The 14,667-nt window shown below is 34.4% G+C and overlaps 1 protein-coding gene across 3 annotated transcripts in view; it reads left to right on the top strand.

The window, feature by feature from the left end:
- LOC118184155 (calcium/calmodulin-dependent protein kinase type II alpha chain-like) overlaps positions 1-14,667 on the top strand; it is a 219,313-nt gene that overhangs the window by 67,199 nt on the left and 137,447 nt on the right. The gene's annotated exons all lie outside the window — the stretch shown is intronic.

The following is a 14,667-nucleotide window of genomic DNA, read 5'->3' as shown; positions in this document are numbered from 1 at the left end:
CAGCAACCCTGTTTCGTCTTCCTTTCCTGTTAGCCCGTGATATCCAACTTAAGTGATATGCTGATGACCCGAGATCTGTGTAGAATTTAATCGTCAGTCACCAGTGACTGATATGGCGCTTAACGTGTTATTATAATTGTGTAGCAGTGACAATGAAAAAATAATGAATACTGACCATGACCAAAATTAATGAATACTGACCATGATCTTAAATGAGCAATGAAAAAATAATGAATACTTACCATGATCGAACCAAGGAGCAACAGCTTTTACTTTCAGTTATATGTTTAGGGACTTTATGATTCACTTTGTACTATTCTTTTGTGTTATTGTTTTATGTGTGTGCTCATGAAACTAAGTGCTAATTTTACATTTTAAGAAAGGCTTAGTGTATTTTGAGAGGCAAATGACTCGGCCCTCGTCATGAAAACAGGTTGCTGCTAAAAAGTGCGTAAATATGTGATTCCCATTGTATCTTTATTTTCAACACTTGAGAAATGTATTTTCTTTTCGAATAATTTAAATTTATACCGCAGCCATATCTTCTTTAACAATTTCTAGCTAACAGGAATACGCGTTTCGGTTTTAAAGTAGCTTTTCCCAGGTGGCAGGTGGAAGCAAATGTTAAATTACGATTATCACAACATTACACGTTTGGCCACTCGTTACCTTCCTTTCAGATTTCTTATTCGTAGTTACCTGCTATCTTTGCAATTACTTCGCAGCAACTACGCCCTATACAGTTTCCTCACTTTCCAGAAATTTGCTTCTTTCACTTTTTATTTATCGGGCACCCAATTACTTCTCTGCGTTCCTATGGTAACGCGTCATGATCACCTCTTCTTAAAAATCTCCCGTCTCAGATTTCGAAGTGGGTGGAGGTGAGACATTTCTTCGCGACTCTTGTTGTTTACATCTGTGGCTGTGTTATTGGAACTAGAACCCTAACTCATCCGCGAATTTAATTGAAGAGGCACATCCCGAAAAGGTGCTAGGGTGTTTCATTAAAGTGAAAGTTTTCCTCGAAAAGGATTCGGTGTTAGATATTCCTAATTAGTTGAAGTTCTTACCTTTGATAGGAAAATTGTTTCTTTCTTTCTCTCTCTTTTTTTTTTTTTTTTTTTTAAATATTTTTTTAAAAATATTTTATTTCTCTGTCTCTTTAAAGAAGAAGAAATTGCCATAAGAAGTGTAGATAACCTTTAATCAGTATATATAGGTTTTGTGAAATATTTTATCAACTTCGGCTTACTACATACATGCTTTGGTAAAAATATTCTGCAGTAGGTATTTATTACATTTAATTTAATATACAAATACGAGTAAAATTCACTTTTTTATAGCATCATATCTGTTTAGAATTCGAGTGTTCGAATTGCCCACATTGGTTCAACAAAATCCATTCCTTTAATCTGTCGATACATAAATGCATCGCAAAAATTCTTTTCTGATAGTTTGCCAAAGCTTATGTGCATCCTTAAGCCTCAGGATATTAACAGTTGAATCATATAAGCAGTTCTTTGAAACTAAATTGATGGATGTTCAAGAAATTACTAAATACCGACACCTAAAATGATAGGCATCCACATTTAACGTACTTATTTTAGTAAGTAAATCGATTAACGTTCTTGTACGATCATAAGTTTAGGGTGGTCCAGAAGACCCGTTACCATTTAAAAGCCCAGTAGCTTTTTTATTTTTCTATTAAATGAAGTAATATTTCTGTATATGACATTATAACATTATGGAACTGGATGCTTCGCAAATGATTTTTATGTGCCTCTTCGCAAGTTTGCGCTCTTTCCAGTGCATTTACTGTAACATGGATTAGCGTCTCCGGTTCCAGCACGCGAATTTTTCTGTCCATCAGCGTCAGTTGCACTCCAGAGTCACCGTTTCGTGTAGTGTAATTTTAGAAAAAATAATCGAGCCATACTTCTTTGAAGACGGCAAAGGCAATGCAGTAATAGTATCTGAGGTGCGAAACCGCTAGATGTTAGAGAGGTTTGTTTACTCGGCTATTTAGGATTCACTGACGTTTGGACCAAGGACCAAGGCGGATGGCTTCCGGAGTACCTTTGCTGAAAACAACAATTACCTCCACAACTTCGTTAAGAAAATATGAATAATTCAGAGGTAAGCATAGCTAAATTTAAGAACGCGAACTGTTAAGGGTTTAAAGGTACGAGAGCCATCTCTCGTAGTTCTCATCTGGATAAGAAGTCCACACAAAGGGAGGAAAACTTCTTCAACTGCTTTTTTGCCAAGGCAGGGGTCAATGCCCCCGCCGCGGCAACTCAGTTATGAAAGAGGTGCTAAGTGAGGCTTTGATCCATTACAGGTTTGGTAACGTTTGGTGGCAGCAAGATAAAGCAACTGCCGTTACTAGGAGACAAACTATACGGTTCCTCAAGCTTCCTTCAGACGGGGGAGTAAAGGGCATAAGTGGTTAAAGGCGAGCTCCGTTCCCAAGGCAACCAGCCTGTGCTACGTCACAAAATCTGGTTTAGGGCTCGTGGCATAGGGTTCAAAGTTTTTAACTTTACGCGGACTTTGGGATAATCGTCGACCAATCAGAGCGAAGCTAAAACGAAGCGGCGTTCTATAGAAGATTTCGCTGTCACAAAACAAACAGAGCGAATGCGGGAAATCAATCGAGCAGGAGAACAGCGCGGGAAAGTTGTAGACACATCCACGCATGCGCAAATTTAGCTTCTCTCACGGCGTACACCCCGTTCTCGCAAGTGTGAACGGAATTCCCGTATTTTATGCTCCTCTGAATACGCCTCTATGCCCTTTACGCCACCGTCTGAACGCAGCCTAATAGACATAATTGGAGAAGACCAATTTAAAAAAAGCCGATTTTAATTGGCCAACACATTCTCCCGATTGAGCTGGTCCAAATTTTTTTTTTCTTTCTGGCCATTGTATTGTTTACAATACTAAGTCCCACAATATTCAGCAAAGAAAAGTATTATTTGAACAGAAGTTCGTCCGAGCTTCGCTGTCCAATCTCTGCATATAAAACATTCAAGAACTACGACTTAAATACGTATATTCATTTGCATTTTGGTGAAAGCTTTCTTAGCTTTCACCAAATGATGGAAATGATGGTACAAATGTAACTTATAAAAACAGGTTAATTAGTATAAACGAGTTAATTAGTATATGGTAATAGATCTATTACCAGTAAATCGGCCTTTTAACATTTTTATTCTTATAAAAACATATGTAATACAGATTTTAGTTAAATAAGTAATACTTTTGCTATTATGAATAAAGAACAGGATTCTATCAGGCTTGTTTTGATATTTGTGTGCTGTAATGTCTGAAGCCATTTGCTATTTCTTAAATGAACTTATAATACATATAATACATATGTAATCTAATATGAATGAATGATCTAAATGAAACTGCTGATCGTTTCAGAATCTGTATAAACTTCCTTAGATCTTTGTTTATGTATTATACTTGTATATGGCATGCACTCTATTTCAGTTTTATTTAGCTCCTCCTTGCGCAGTACTTATTGCACATATAATACAATTCTTTTCCATATTTTATGCAACAAAGTCTTATGTTTATTCTGAATTATTTGAATATGTCCGTCATTAGTCACTTCTGCTATATTGTCAGCTTACATAAAACATTTTCGCTTATTTACAGCAACGCTAATTTTCATCTCAGAGTCTTGGAATCTAAGAAGGGACTTAGAAGGGTGAAATTATTTGGCTTGAGAAATTGCAATGTAATCCATTTAACGAGATTATGCTGCTCACAGCGTCTTTATTTTTGTTTTCGTTAATTACTTTAAATTATGGAATGGCGCTGTTATATGGTCAAGCATAAAGTGCTGAGTAAATGGATTACATCGACAGTGATCATCTAGTATAGCAGAGGTGGTTACCTTAAGAGAGAATGAAGATATACGTACGTAATTAGCTTTCTAGCTGTTCAATTTTGAGTATAATTGTAGGAAAACATTGCAATAGCATTACAGAAAATGTATAAAGATTAAATTTTAATATGTACCTTAGGAAATTTTTTGATTTAGAATTTATAACTGTAAAAGAATATCAATAAGAATTTTTCTTCGGCACCCAGCACCGTAAGAAATGTTACTGAATTTTATGTTTTGGCAAAGTTGTCACTTCATTTCCAGTAAATATTTATTGCAAGTCTGGTGCTCAAGCTTCTAGTAAAAAAATGTGCACATCTAGGTCTTGATTAATTTTGTTTGTTTACTAAGTTATAAGTTATCAGTGGTGGGTGCTTAAGTTATAAGGTATTTTCTTCCACCTTCCAGTATGCCTTCGTGGTGTAACGGTAGCATAATCGGCACGTATTCGAAAGGTCCAGGTTCGAGTCCCGAAGAGGTCATTGCACATTATTGTGTCCCCTGCTTCACAAAGAGAAAAGTAATGACTTTACAAAGTAAAGGCAAATCTCGACGCTGACATCTAAGCGCAAACCAATTCGGTAATTTCCGAAAATCAGTGGATTGAATAATGACAGTGATTTCAAATAGCTATACGAATTGAAATGAACTGAGAAAGCGTTAACTGTGAGCGTAACAGCAATGATCCGCATAATGTTGACTGCGTTTGTTCTACGCCTCCAGATGAGGTAGTTATATAACCCGTTGTAATATATACGACTGGGCCCGCCAGCGGCCGAGCGGTAAAGTCGCTGAACACTAGTAGTTCGGTCCGAGGTTCGAATCCCGCGAACGGGCTGGCTGCATGGGTGCTTTCCATGTGTAACATGTATGCGAGCCAATTTCCCTTAGAAAGTCCTCCACGAAGGCATCCCTCCCCTTAGGCAGATAGCTCTCGAGGCTTTGCCATAATCGCACAAACATATACGACTGCTTGCCAGACTGTGTAAGATTCTATGAGATTTTCAGTGTTTTTCCGGAAATAGCGTGATGTATTTAACTGGGCTTTTTTTACTGAAGAAGAAATCAACCAAACGGCGAAAAAAGTTCTGGCTTTCATTTTCACATGAGGTTTTTCAAAAGAGAAGAGCAGATTTCATTTTCTTGCAATTTCTTGCTGATAAAAAAAATGTGTCCAACATCATTGTGATTGGAAAACTTATATTCCTTTGTTCATTTAACGTTGAATCATATTGGGCAAGAAAGATGTGCGATGTGATTTTGGCTGACCTCTGCAGACCTTTTTTTCTTAACGCCAGTGATTAGTCAAAGGTACGTTGACAAGCCAAACCTATCAATCCGTTCTGAACTAATTTTACTGATTTAGAAGGGGTGTTCTATTAAACTTAATATGTTTCACAAATAATAATCAATCAACAAATGGACTGTATTCCTACACTTTTATTAAATTACACTTGTCAGCGATGCAAAATAATTGACACAAAATAAGCGAGCCATTCTACATGGCTGTCACAAACACAATTCTATCAATCAATTATCTTGTTGCCACACATAAAGTTCAAAACTAAAAGAAGAAAAACAAAAGGAATTTACGCTGTTTGCAACAATAAAATGAAGCAAACGATACTCACATAAACATCCTGGCCCTCGTTGAAATCCCAGGGGATTTCAACAGTTGGAGCATTTTGAAACTTCTTAGTCTGTAATAAAGATAAACATAAGAAAAATAATACAAAATATTATATGCGAAGCAGTTCATAGTTTTTTAGTCTGAATAGGAAGAGGACACAATTTCACGACTGGTCGTTTAATGACACCATGACCAGTTTTAATACTAGCAACTCTGACTCTTTGATCTGAGCCCGGATGAACAGCAATTATTCTCCTTAACCTCCATTTAAGAGGCGGAAGGTTGTCTTCTTTGATGAGGACTAAGTCATTGACTTCTAAATAGTTTTGACATTTTTGCCATTTAGGTCTTTGTTGAAGCTGAGACAGGTATTCTCGACTCCATCTTTTCCAGAAGTGCTGAAAAATAAACTGTCTCACATGCCATCTGTCAGTGTGATTGAAGGAACTATAATTTAGGTCTGGTTCAGGTATGGCAGTTAAAGACGTTCCTATTAGGAAATGACCAGGTGTTAATGCAGTTAAATCATTTGGATCAGCCGATGTTGGACACAATGGCCTAGAGTTGAGACAAGCCTCAACCTGCGCTATCAAGGTCTGAAATTCCGGATAGGTCAGCACTGTATCACCAACAGTCCTTTTTAGATGTAATTTCATTGACTTTACTGCCGATTCCCATAGTCCACCAAAATGGGGAGATGATGGCGGGTTGAATATCCATTTTATTTCCTCTAAAGACAAAAATTTGTGAATTTCTTGATTTTGCTTACATTGCAAAAAACATTTTCTGATTTCTTTGTCTGCACCTTTAAAGTTAGTACCGCAGTCACTATAAATCTCAAATGGTTTCCCTCTTCTTGCAATAAATCGTTTCAATGCACTTAAAAATGCCTTTGTTGACAAATCTTCTACCACTTCAAGATGTACTGCCTTGATTACAAAACACACAAATAAGCATACGTAATATTTAAATGATTTTTGTCCACGTCCTGCACGATGTTTAATCATGAACGGTCCAGAAAAATCTATTCCAGTTCGATGAAATGGTCGTGATTGTGTTACTCTAGATTCCGGTAGATCAGCCATTATTTGACTTGCAGTTTTAGCTCTAATTTTGCAACACGTGATACAAGATCTTACTACTTTTCGGATAGCAGATCTAGCAGCAATGATCCAAAATTGCTGTCTAATTAAAGATAGAAGAAGTTCCGGTGCTGCATGCAGATATTTGACATGAAAGTGTCTAATTATGATTTCTGTCAGATTGTGTTTTGAAGGTAATAAGATTGGATGTTTTTCATTTTCTGATAGTTGCGCATTTTTCAGTCTTCCTCCTACACGTAACACTTTGTTGTCATCTAAAATTGGACACAAGCTAAGGAGGTTGCTGTTTGTAGGTAAGTCCTTTCCCAACTCCAAACATTGAATTTCTTTAAAAAAGTGAAATCGCTGTATTATTCGGACAATACAGAAAGTTGCAGCTCGAATTTCATTACTAGATAAAAAAGACGTATTTTTTTCTAGATATGCTACTTTAGAATTCAATATGAATCTTAATATCCAAGCTAATATGCGTTGTAACTTTGGAAATGAAGATATATTTGATATAATAGCAAGTTCCTGTACAGGTTCAGAAACTACAAATGAGACTGTTTTACGTGCATCTGGTAATGCCTCTTCATCTATAAGAATATTTTTAGATAAGGCTATCTCACTGCACTTTAACCAAGAAGGACCATTCCACCACAATTGATGAGATAATAGTTCTGCAGGAAATAATCCACGTGAAGCACAATCAGCTGGATTTTCCTTTCCATCAACATGACTCCAGTTCTCAGATGGTAAGATAGATTGTATTTCAGAAACTCTATTGGATACGAATACTTGCCATTTTTTAGGATCTGACCTTAGCCATGACAACACGATTTGTGAATCACTCCAAGCTTGCACTAAATCAAAATTTATAACTAATGCAGCTTTTACAGACTGAATTAAGCGTGCCAATAACACTGCTGCACATAATTCCAGTCTTGGAATCGTAATAGATTTTAATGGTGCTACACGAGTTTTAGCTGTTACGAGTTTAACATTAATGTCAGAGTTATTGCAAGTTTTGATATAAATAACTGCTGCATAACCTCTTTCAGACGCATCACAAAATCCGTGAAGTTCACATCGAAAATAATCAGGTAGCAGAATTTTCCTAGGTATATTTATAGAATTCAAAAGTTTAACTTCTCTACATAGATTTCTCCAATTTCGATCAATCTCTTCTGTTACAGTATCATCCCATGATAACTGTAATTTCCACAATTGCTGAAGGATCATTTTAGCGAGAATTACAAACGGAGCTATCCACCCCAATGGATCGAATAGTTTTGCTACGAATGACAAAATAATTCTTTTAGTCGGAACACTTTGATACTCTATTACACCGACATTACATTTGAATTCATCATTGTCCGGATGCCATTCCAATCCCAGAACTTTCAATGGTTTGTCTTCTATTACACGATGAATATTGTCACTATCTGTATTTGTTAAGCCAGAGGTTTTTAACAATGACGGTTCACTTGTCGACCATTTGTGAAGCTCAAAGCCACCACTTTTTAGCAGTTGTTGCAATTCGTCTATCAATGCAATACCTTCCGAACTATCTTTTACACCAGTTAACATATCATCAACATAAAAATCTCTTAAAACTATATTCTTTGCCTTTGGAAAGTTCAATCCTTCATCAATCGCTAACTGACTCAACACTTTGGTTGCAAGATATTGAGCAGCTGCAGTTCCATATGTAACTGTTTTCAAACGACAAACTTGTATTTGCTTATATGGGCTATCTCTCCATAATATTCTCTGAAAATCTCTATCTTTTTCATGAACCTTTATCTGTCTGTACATCATTTTAATATCAGCGGTTATTGCAATGTTATGAAGTCTAAATCTTAGTAAAATACAAATTAAGTCATCTTGTATTTTTGGGCCTATCATTAGTGTATCATTTAAAGAAACACCTGTGGTTGTTTTAGCGCTCGCATCGAAAACAACTCTCAATTTTGTTGTTAAGCTAGAGTCCTTCAACACGAAGTGATGTGGGATATAATAGTGTTTATTCTCTAATTCATAATCTGTGTCTGGCACTAATTCTACGTGTTTTAGTGAAAAGTACTCTTTCATAAACTGAATATACTGGTTGTAAATTTCTTTCATAGATAACAGCCTCTTCTCCAAGTATTGAAATCTTCTGTACGCCACTTCACGGGAGTCACCTAGAATATCTCTATTATGTTTGAATGGTAATGCAACTGAATAACGACCTGATGTGTCTCTAAAATGCGAGTTTTTAAAATGTTCTTCACAAAGTTTTTCTTCATTTGTTAAAGGTTGTACATTTGGAAACTTTTCTAACTCCCAGAAAGAATTTACTAACTCATCTGTGTTTGTATTCAAATGATTTACATATACTGGCTCAAAATTTGTAGATTCAAAATTTGTAGTACCCGAAATTATCCATCCCAACCTCGAATTTAGAGCAAATGGTAGATCAGGACCACGTTTGACAATTTCTCCCGTCATTAAATGCAGAAATACATTTACTCCAAATAAAATGTCAACTGGTTGTGACTTGTAAAATAATGGATCAGCTAATTGTAAATCACTGAAGTTATCGAAGATGATTGATGGCAAAGATACATAGGGAATGTTATCTGTCACCTTGTCCAGTACAAACGCTGATGTTGATACACGAATATCACTTTTAAAATGAGAAGTGAATACTAAATCGACTTCCCCATTACTTATAGTATTAAATTCTCCTAAACATGATACAGAAATGGAATTATCTTTCACTCGTAATCCTAATTTCTTCACACAATCCCTTGAAATAAATTATCTCTGAGATCCAGTGTCACATAAACATCTACACTTCACAAATTGTTGCTTAGAATTTTGAACTTTTATTAAAGCAGTACACAATAAAATGTGACTGGTTTGATTACTTTTTGCATTCGAATCATAATGAGAGGCACAAACTGTGGCTGAAACGTTCTTAGGACTCGTTAATTCATCTCTTTTAATGATAGATTGCGTAGGCGGAGATATACTGTTTAACTGAGTTTTATTCTTTGAATTATTTACAATGTGCAAAATACTGTGATGCTTCTTAAAGCAATGTCGACATGTATTTAAACTGTTGCATTTTTTGAGCAAGTGCATATTAGACAAACAATTAAAACAGTAACGATTAGATTTTACAAAATCTATCCTTTGCTGAACCGATAAATTTAGAAATTTCGAACATTTGGCTAAACTATGATCTTCTTTACAATAACCACAACCCAAAGTAGCAACCAGAACATTATTCTCATTTTGAAACACAAATTTAGGTACCTTATTACTTGTTGATTTGCTATTTTGAAGTGTTCTTGCATAGTTTTTTAGGAATTCAATTAAAGTCGTAAGTTTTGGAATTTCATTAGATTTTAACTGACGTTCCCACCATAATTTTGTAGAAGGGTCTAATTTTTGCAAAATTAAATAAGTCATTAAAGTGTCACCAAAATTATCAATGGTTTGATTCAATACTTCTAAAGAACGAATTACTTCATTAATATTGTCAACTAAATTTAAAATAGCAAATGCTGATTCATTTTGAATAGTTGGTAAACTTAAAAAACGTTTAATATATGCAAAAATTTGTTCTCTCTTATTTGAATATCTTTCGTCTAACAGATTCCATGCTATTTCAAAATTACAATCCGAAATTTGAATGGTTTGAATAATGCGATATGCTTCACCTTTCAACGAAGCCTTCAAATACTGCAATTTTTGAGCATTAGATAAATTTGTATTATTTCTTACACAAGCACTGAAAAGATCTTTAAAAGCTATCCATTCTGTAATATTACCACCAAAAGTCGGTAATGTTAACTTGGGTAATTTAATATTGTCAAGAACCTGTTCTGAAATTACACTATTAGAATTATTTTTATTATTTTGATTTTTTAATATTTTTTCACCTTTAAATTTCCACAAATAAATTTTATCTGCGTACTCCTGAACATTATCTATTTCGTTTTCTAATTCTTTAGTATCTGTAATTAAACTTTCGATTTCAGAATCAAGCTTCCTTAACTCAGTTTCTTTTTGTTTCAATAATTCGACACATTCCTCTAGTTCTATTAAATTAATTTCATCTGCAGTTAAAATAGTTTCAATTTTCTTTACATAATTAGTAACACTCCTGCGTAAGACCGCTCTTTTTGTTTTAAAAGTTATAAGTTCACTCATAATTGATCAATTCAAAAACAGAAATTGTTCTTAAATCACTTAACACTATTATTAAAATGAAATCGAATTCTATGTTGTATTACAACATTGTTCTTAAAATTTAACAACAAATTAAACGAATTTTTGTTCAAAATTCACTTACCTCACAAAGTGGATAATTTTCACAAACCATATACATATTTGTGTTGTTAGCATACACTTAGAACAGTCACTATCTTCACTAGCTCTCCGGCTAGACTTTTGACCAACAATATGTGTTCTATTAAACTTAATATGTTTCACAAATAATAATCAATCAACAAATGGACTGTATTCCTACACTTTTATTAAATTACACTTGTCAGCGATGCAAAATAATTGATACAAAATAAGCGAGCCATTCTACATGGCTGTCACAAACACAATTCTATCAATCAATTATCTTGTTGCCACACATAAAGTTCAAAACTAAAAGAAGAAAAACAAAAGGAATTTACGCTGTTTGCAACAAAAAAATGAAGCAAACGATACTCACATAAACAAGGGGGAAAAAATCAAAATTAAGTTACGTAGAAAATGTTTAACAAAAACGACAGACAGATTATTATTCGGTATAAAATAATGCGGTTTTAGAAACGGCCTGAATTTTCAATAATATATCCTCAAATTAATTGCTTTTTACCTAGAACATGGAAATTCAGTATTTATCATTATCCATTTTTAAAAGGATGTCGCTGTTTACTCGTTTCCGCCCTATCTGTTGCCGTGTGCATTCGTCATTCGGTATTGGACAGGAAATTAAGTGATGCACTTCGCAAATTCGATTATCAGCCTAACCACTTCTAGCGCATCTATTACTCTGTTGGGAATCATACCAAAGATCGATTTTCCAATGCTTTGTGGGAAGTCGGTGGCTTGCAGAATAACTTTATTTGAGAATTTACTAATAAAGTTTTCTCATTATTTTGACCATTGAATATTATATCATAATGAAATTGACATTTGTCGATAGCTTTTAATCTTTATACAAGTGGCGTAGGATGTAAGTGAGATATTCAGTGACTTACAAATTTAAAAGGTCAGGGTTTGTATGATACCGCGATATTTTTGGTAACAACATAATACTTAAATACTGCATTTCCTATTATACAGAATGTTGTATCTTAGTGTCAGTTTTTCAAAGCGATTAAAGACGGATGTGAAGTTCTGAAGCAGTATCAAACAAAATTTCAACGGCATAATCAGTATTACTGAAAATTAGTTCGTTATTCTGTAGTTAGTTTCTAAGCTCATTCCAGTTTGAAATAAGATCATAGAATCGAGTTGAAAATATTACTTCCTTGTACGAAGTTAAGAAAGTACTGTAATCACGAAAATTCCGGGTATCATATTTCAATTCCATTTGACAAATATCCATTTTGACCTCTATCGAAATATGTCTGTATGTATGTATTTCGCATAACTCAAAAACGAGTAGGCGCGGAACGTTAAAATTTTTTATATAGGCCTGCTATAATATGTAGTTGTGCACCTCCCTTTTTGGTTGCAATAGGCCGCACCAAAAGTATATATACTATATACACACACTATGTTACTCGGCTCCGTGAGCTCAGTTTTTTTATTCTTATATGTTGGTAAATTGCGCATTTTTTGCTTTAAAATGATTGAATTATGTTGTTCTTATCTTCCTGTTAAGGTTTTTATGCCTTTAGTTAATCTGCATGCAATAGTTGTAGAATTATCAGCAATTTAAAAGTTGTTTATGTACCGGTAAGCCCAATTTTTTCTACCATAACAACCATATTTGTTTACATTTGAAACTTAGCAGAACAGTGAATTAAGTTTTCCTGAACCTTCAGTGTCTTTTTGTCGAGTGTGTCCAAAAGGAAACTTCTAGTTTTGTGGACTGAAGAATCTGCCTTGTTGCCTGCTTTACCGAATTGTTTGTTTTTGCTTCGAAACTCTAATTTTAATTGTAATTTTTTTTATTGTTTTAACTGTATTTGGTGATTTAATTTTTTTTTCTATATTTTTCAATTTTTAATGAAGATATGAGGTTTTGCGTGTTTTTGCCTTGTCACGAACTGAGAACAGAATTAATTCAATGAGAAATATTTCTGTAATGAAATTCGAGGAAATAAGTGTTTTGTATTAACAACAAATATTGTCGCCAGTCTGTCTCGGACAGAGGAGATTGTTTACGAGTAGCGCATGCGTATTAGGTAAGCAGCGCTGAATCGTTTTTGAGAAACTGTTTCTTTTTCATTTGTTTAATTTCTTTTTTACATCGGTTTAAACTTATTATAGTATTTGAATAGAACATGTGGCAACGATTAGATAATTCTTCAGATGATATAAATTTTGTGCATTGTGAATTTAAAGAGTGCATTTATTCTATTGTGGTTTATGCGCTATCGACGAAGTAGATTTAATTCAATTCAATAAGTTTAAATGAAATGCAGGAAAAAATGCGTATAATTTAATATTCCATACAAATGTGTCCGACATGCGGTGTACACATGAGATTTTTTTTTTTTTTTTTTTTTTCTTGAAACGCGAACGCAACGTGCGTTACTTAAATCTCTTCTTAGCTATTTTTCCTACTGATTAAGCCAAAAAGCGAAGTGTACTGTTTTTAAAACCTGATAATACGTTTAATAAAACTAATAAAATGTGTTTATCTCTTAAAGGAAGATGGCTTTCAAACTGGGAAGGGTCCAGTACTTTATTAAAAAATCCCGTTTATATTATATGAATATTAACGCCTGCATAGTTTATGCAATAAGTGCATAGTTGGCCGGTGCGAAGCAGGGGAGAAAATGCAACGTCTCCAAGATGAAATCCCCGTTCAGAGTGATTTAGTTCAGTTTATATTTGTCTTCATTGGTTAATTTTACTTTTCGGTTCCCAATTTGAAATTATTATTAGCTGAAACTTTCTATAAGTGTCAGAATCATTAGCGTTATGCGAGAATCATATGCTATGGATTAATTTTAAAATGACGCAGTTTAAAGCGATTTATTGTAAGCAGTTACTGTTTTAGAACACGAAGAGAAAATTAACCAAACTGTAATAGAGAAAGGGATTATTGTGTATTAAAGTTATTATTTTGATTTACATAACTTTTTTTATCTTACATGCATGTTAACAATTTTAATAATATTGCAAGATATAAAACAACGTATTGCTGCAGATGAAAGTTCGCGGACTTGAAAAAGGTCTGGTTAATCACATGCGCAAAGTTTGGGTATGACTATACGCTTATTAATCCCGATTAATCGGGTTATAGATGGCCAACAATAGAAACATTCTTATTGTTAGCCGTCGTAAATACCGGTAATGGCGTCTATGGTTAATTTGAGAATTGTTAATTGTTTAAGAGGGGAGGGAGGAATAATAATAAAAGAACAGGAAAAAGGAATGACCTTATATTATCATTATCCCAATTTTTTGGGGGGTGTGGGGACTTGGATATAGCAGGATAAATCGTCGAACGACTAGACTTTATTGCATCTTTTAAAAGAAGGCTTTATTATATATACGAAATCCATTTGTGAATTATATGAACATAAAGACAATTTTCGACTTCTTTTAAACGAAATGCGTTGATTCTTTCACATTCAGAAGTGATTCTTACGATTCTATTCAGTAGTATATTTTGGTAGCGAGAATTGCTGCTCTTCCCTCTCTGACTTCCCTTGCGATAAAAGGTGAAATTAATATACCTTGCTCATCCATTCTACTGAGCAGAGTAATTTAGAGCGCGTCTCAGACCCCCGGTTGATCTCTTGAATGAAAACCCTTTCCTGCTGGTTAATGGGGCGTGTGATCAGTTTTACCGCCCCGGTCGAGTGTTTCTTAATGATGTG

Source organism: Stegodyphus dumicola, chromosome 2 (assembly GCF_044657685.1).
Source record: "Stegodyphus dumicola isolate Sdum_Otavi_A_Nest chromosome 2, ASM4465768v1".
NCBI lineage: Eukaryota > Metazoa > Arthropoda > Arachnida > Araneae > Eresidae > Stegodyphus > Stegodyphus dumicola.
This window is presented reverse-complemented; position numbering and strand designations above follow the sequence as displayed.